This window comes from Mercenaria mercenaria, chromosome 7 (assembly GCF_021730395.1).
Source record: "Mercenaria mercenaria strain notata chromosome 7, MADL_Memer_1, whole genome shotgun sequence".
Lineage (NCBI taxonomy): Eukaryota > Metazoa > Mollusca > Bivalvia > Venerida > Veneridae > Mercenaria > Mercenaria mercenaria.
This window is the reverse complement of record NC_069367.1, coordinates 33,693,754-33,700,387: the sequence shown is the minus strand read 5'-3', so window position 1 is coordinate 33,700,387 and position 6,634 is coordinate 33,693,754.

The window sequence follows — 6,634 nt, the reverse complement described above, 5'->3', positions numbered from 1 at the left end:
ATGGACCATCATGTTAATTCTGTGACTCGAACATGCTACGGCCAAATACGACACGTTGGTCATATTCGACCATATTTGACAACTGAAGCCACAAAAACCCTGATAAACTCGCTTGTGACCTCACGATTAGATTACTGCAATGCTCTTTTGTACGGTGTGCCAAAATCAACAACGAGCAAACTGCAAAATGTCCAAAACACAGCTGCACGTCTTATTACGAAAACAACCCGTTTTGAACATATAACACCAATCCTTAAAGATCTTCATTGGCTTCAAATACAAGATAGAATCAAATACAAAATTCTCATTCAAACATTCAAGGCCTTGCATGGACAGTCGCCGGTGTATATGAGAGACTTACTGGAGGTGTACGTGCCAACTAGAAATCTGAGGTCAGCAAATGCAGCAACAACCCTTGTGCCACAAAAAAGTCGACTGGTTATCTACGGGGATAGAAGTTTCAGGGTTGCCGCCGCAAAACTATGGAACTCTCTCCCTGACAATCTCAGAAAAGATTCATCACTTAATTCATTCAAAAGAGCTCTCAAAACACACCTTTTCAAAATGTTCTACAACACATAGATACCAACTGTGACTGTTTCTACTCATAATAAATATGCCATTGTTATTTTTGTAATACAGAACTACAGCAGGTCATTCGTCGCTGACGAAGATCTCTTAATTGTACAATTCATCATGTAATTAACTAAATTGACAATCCATCTTTTATTTCATCATGTCACATTTTAAGGGTTATGACGTTCTATATGTGTGTTTTTCGCAAGACTTGAGTTTCACTTGAAATGTGTGGTATTTCTATCTAAAACAGTACATGATGGCACCATTTACCGGGAGGCTGAACCACTACATGCAGCCCGTCTGGGCGTACCAGATGTTTAAAGCACTGGTATTGGCAATAGTGGTAAAACGACCTCAGGGGTGGGGGTTGCGGTCATGGCTGTTTGTTGCAATAAGGCTGTAAATATTATCATTGTTCATTTATGATATTGTTGTAATAACTATTATTTTTATTATTATGTACAACGCCATTGAAAATATCATTATAAAAAAGACGTTTAATCAGATTGTTCAGTTTCAGTTTTGTGATTGTATATGTCATGTTTTGTTATTTTCCTACATATCTGCGATGTGTCACATGTTTAATTGTAAAGCGCCTTTGAACGTATATTACATATGAAAAGGGCGCTCAACAAATCTGGTATAATATATATATAATATATAATTCCAATAGGCTTTAAAAGCGAACAGCATGGAGCCTGACCAGACTGCGCGGATGCGCAGGCTGGTCTGGATCCATGCTGGTCGCAAACCCACTATGTTGGTTTTCCCATGGCACGGCTCATTTATTAGGGTTTCATACCAGTAACATAAAATCATCTATCATTTTTGTTCTCATTGACCGCTATTATACATGATTAAACACTGTATTCCTCTTGGTTATGAAGATTGTATATCATGCATTTGATTTCATAGTAATTAGGAATTCGGAATTTAGGAAAGGTATTTTTTCTCTATTACAGTAAAATAAAAAAAGTAATAATATGCAAAAATGTCGTTATTCTACTATTACCTTTTATTCCTCAGCAATGGAAGCACATACTACTTCTTTGTGCTAAACGTTTTGTAACATACTATTTTTATTACAGAAGTATAAAAAAAAGATTTCAGTCTTTACTTTCAGTATGTTTTAAATTTCGTTTGAAATACATGTAATTAGCGTCTCATTTAAATAATAAAACTTAGATTAATAAGAGGTAATCAAATGTGAAATGAAACAACCCTGCAATAACGATTGGGCTAAATGACCCCAAAGCACCAGAAATACTAACAGCACTCGAGTCCAAGTCAGATAAAAAAATGCTCCAAAGAAACAGTTGTAGCTGAATGCGGAAAAGATTAATAGAGACGACTTTTATGCTCTTTTATTGCTACAACTACAATAAATGAATGAAACAGCTTCTTAAACATTTATCTTTTAAAAGATATCCTGGGCTTTTTTTTTCACGAAAATGTTCTTATTATTAGATATTAACTGTAAATATGGAAAATACTCAATATTTGTATTTTACTTGGCCAGCAGTGTATGTAGAGCAACAATTACTTCTTTTAATGTGGTAACAGTCAATTGTTATTAAAGCTGCGAAAATTCAACATTTAACAAATGTGTTCTGTTTTAACATAGCACACAATACTGTTTATACACCAAAACATGCTTATTTTATATTTACATAAATACTGTGTAGTAATTGCTCATTTTTGTTCAAGTATGAAATTTGGTCATAAACAACTTTAAGCATATATTGTCATCGAGGCGGACGAAATTTGCCAGCTTCTATCTGATATTGAAATGGCCAATTTTGTACCGAGTATCCTTAATAACAATAATTTTTGCAGCCAAGACAACTTCAAATATTTGACCATCACTGGATTTAAGACAATATTGTATTTGTTATAAATCCTGTCGAAGAAATCGTTAGGTTGAATCACACCCCCTCTAAATCTATATCTACGATTAACACATGTGAGCAGAGGTTTATGGCCATGGTCTTTTGACAGTAATAAGTTAATAATTTCTTACCGAGAAATGTATCAGATACTAGATATAATTTAGGCACTGTAACTAAAAATACAAACTTCAAGTAGGAACTATCTATTTCAGATATATGTATAGCTAACTGCATCAAAGTATGTAGACTGAAAAAAATATTTCAGCTATCATTTTCGGAAAAAGAGTTATTTGAGCTGAAAAAAAATGATCCTGGGTAAAATATTTGGAAAAACTGGAGACAACACCGCTATGACTTTACTGTAGGCTTAGGTGGCTATTGACCTAGTACCCCATGCAAACCATGTACTTTTTACCTCTACGCAGGAAAAAAGCATGCTTAATTATGCATAATTGCCCTGAATAGAAAATTATGTAAAGATCAAATAAGTTAATGCTCTGGGAAAAGTGTGACATTTCTGTGGTGAAATTTGTCAACAAACAGACGATTATTTTGAAAAAGTCAAAACCCACAGAATTTCACAAGGTAAAATATACTGAAAAGGTTACTGCTGGAAAGAGAACAATCTCTTCTATCAATATATATACGTCAAAGTATGGGAAAACATCTAGAAATATGAGAAAATCAAAGAAATCAATTTCAGGACAGTTCAATGCACGACTGTCTTATCATGCATAGCATTTAACATAGATAGGTTGCTTTTCCATTGCACTGGTATAACATGGACAAGATTAGGATTAAGAAACGGTGTTCACTCAACAATTTCACTATATAAACGGATTGTTTCCCTTGTGTAAAGAAGGCTTAGTGTAAGTCTCTAGATATATCTAGTACAGTTTTAAATTTACTGATAGCACGCGTTCTGTGTTTCTCATATCTTGACTCTAACACCGACAACATTATTATATGTACCATCAAAGGGTCGAATTGTAGGCTAACTGTTGATACTACGGCTGACGACTTACTTTAAATGTTGTTGTCTGCAGTGGGTGCAACGTTTTGGCAAATTCATTCAGAGAAACCTTTTATATCACTAAATAATTTATTGCAACAGGGTTCCCGATTCATGAAATGCGAAAAGCTTTTACGAAATATCATGGATCATCTGAACTTTTGATTAATTGTTTCGCAATTTTAATAGGGGCTTCCACACATCGGATTCTATGGAGTTACCAGTAAAATAGCACAACACCAATTTAAATTTGTTGTTAATAAGCACATATAAGAGACAACATCGTTTTAAAGCGCACTGAACAGTCCCTATTCGACGGTTCGAGTCAAATCTTTCCTATCTTCTTCCAAAAAATTCAAACATTTCAGTAATACGCAGCATCCTTGAATTAGTTGAAAGAACATTTAGGTGTAATTCAACATCAAGAATAAACTTTATTCAAACGGTTTACTGTAACCTTAATGCAAAATATGAAAGGTTATTAAAGTATGCCCTTGTCATAAAACTAGGTGTGGCAAAGATTACTTCAGTTACAATAAACAGCCTAGACCTTCAAATATTTTATGCATGATAAACAATATAATAAATATGACGAAAATAGACCCTCGGTGGTTGGTAAAATTGCAAATCAACTGACATATCAGCATAACACCGCTTTTGGCATAAACATTCATCTGCTGCACAGTCACAAAAGAAGCCTATCCCGTACATAATTTACGATTGTAACGAGATCTGGTATAACCACAACATAATAATACTTTTGAAAATGAGCTAGTGTAAGACATGACATAAATTTTACGTATTATTCAATTGCGCTATTAGATTTGCAAATCAGATATAGTTAGCAGGAGAGAGGGTCATTAATGCTCAAGTTATATTTTTACAATAATATAAAGAACATATATGCGCGTAATTAATATTGATATTATTTATAACATAGCTACAGTGAATTATATACATTTATTACATGTAAAAGAAACAATATTATTTTTTATACAAATAGGTGATCAACATATACGTCTTATTTGTTTTCTTGAGACCTCCGTTGCCAAGTGGTTAAGGTCGCTGACTTGAAATCACTCGCCTCTTACCGATGTGGGTTCGAGCCTACCTCACTCGGGGCGTTGAATTCTTCATATAAGAAAGCCATTAAGCTGGCTTACGAAAGGTCGTGGTTCTACACAAGTGCCCGCTCGTGATGAAATAATGCACGAAGGGGCACTTGCGGTCTTCCTCCACCATCAAAGCTGGAAAATCGCAATATGACTATTGTGTCGGTGCGACGTTAAATTTACGAAATATATTTGTTTTCTAAGGTCAATTGTAGAACAAATAACTGTAACTTAGTCCATGAGAATTGCGAACAACTTTATTTAGAGGAAAAATTTTAAATCAAAAGTCATGCTTTCTATGTGAGATAACACTTTTGGTGTTTATTTGAACGAACGGAGAATAGCATTTTGATAGTGTGTTCGAAATACAATGTATATTACAATAAAGGATGTAATAGATGCAGATCAAACAATATAACGAGGTATCAAAATGTTCAGATAAATAATTCACGAATATTCACAAATACAATAAGGTATATTAATGTACAGACAAAGATTTTATTATTTAACATACAAATTCGACATAATCTTATACATGTAACTTGATCTATTCAATCTTTAAAATTGGACAATTTCGTTTCACGTCTGATCAGTATGGTGCATGGGTCATGCCGCTATTTTTATGTTACCACAAATATACTATCTTATATCAAAAGTGAAAACAATGGCTATTTAAAGCTTCAGTAATCGTATCGTATTAATAATATACAATAGAGGCTGAATCCAACATTTAAACACTGCTATTGCTATTTTCGTACAAGTGTCCGCTTGAGGGATTCTTCGGAAAAATAAAATAATAACAGATAAAAAATTGACGTTCATAACTATGATTTACGTCAACGATGACGTCGAATAAGGTGGAAATATGAATCAGTGTGCTATATAGACATACAATAGATGTATGTCTAGGTTTCAAAATATCATAGAATATATAAACACATTTATTTGATCTAAAACATATCACATAACACAGACGGTTAAACAGTGCGTTTAAATTTTCTACTCAATCATCGGTCGTCATGGTATTTCTTTTATAAAAATAGTATAACATATATGATATTAATAGAAACATTTAATAAAAGAATGAAATCTTTCCTACAGACGTCCCAATTTAATTTTTTCCACATAAAGGAACCCCACAGTTATCTGGCCATAATGCCAGGATTTGTCATTCAGCTACGGTTCTGCTATTGAAAATGTACATTGTTTGACAAGAAGTATTTAACGAAATAAGGTTATGGGCTGGTGAAACATAAAGAATTAGAAGCTACCATTTGTACCATTTAAATGCATTTGTATTTAATTACTAGATTTTACAAGAAACATTTTAAGAATAGATGAAAGGTAAGTCTAAAATATTTTGAAAAGGTTAAAGCTCTCAACCTTCTATTTAAGCAATAACAAGTGATTTTTGGAAGGAAAGCTGATATCTATTTTGCACATTAGTAATCGAAATGGTAATATTTGAACGGTATTCAATTTCCTTAACTCGCGAAATAACCTTGTATCAATTGAGTAGCGTATTATGTTTCAGAGATTTTTTTTTATTTTAAAACAAATCGCAAGGTAGACGACATTTTGCACAACAGAGTTTTGAAAGTAGCCTACATTCTTCTGAACTCTGGCCAAAACTGAGGTTCAAATTAAATGTTCAATGCGGGGTATGTTTTGTGTGTCAACTAGAGACATAATACAATTAGAATATATATCTCTAAAATTTAACACTATTTTGGGACAATTTATGGTTCCTTTAAAGGTGGTTAGTCAATCATTAGCAACACTTTTTTTCATTTTCTATCCTATATATTTTGTTACAGATTTATTTAAAGCAAACTAGGACCGATTGCAAAGAGTTAGTTCCCTTGTAGAAATGCATGTGATTTTTTTAAAACAGAATTCTGTAATTTCCTCAAGACCTTTAATGTGAAATTATTTAAAAAGCTGGGAAGTTATTTTTTTTCAACAAAATTCATCGTTTCAAATTTAGTCTCTGTAAACAGTTTTTTTAGGTTTAGATTCGAATTTTCAACAGTATTTCAGTT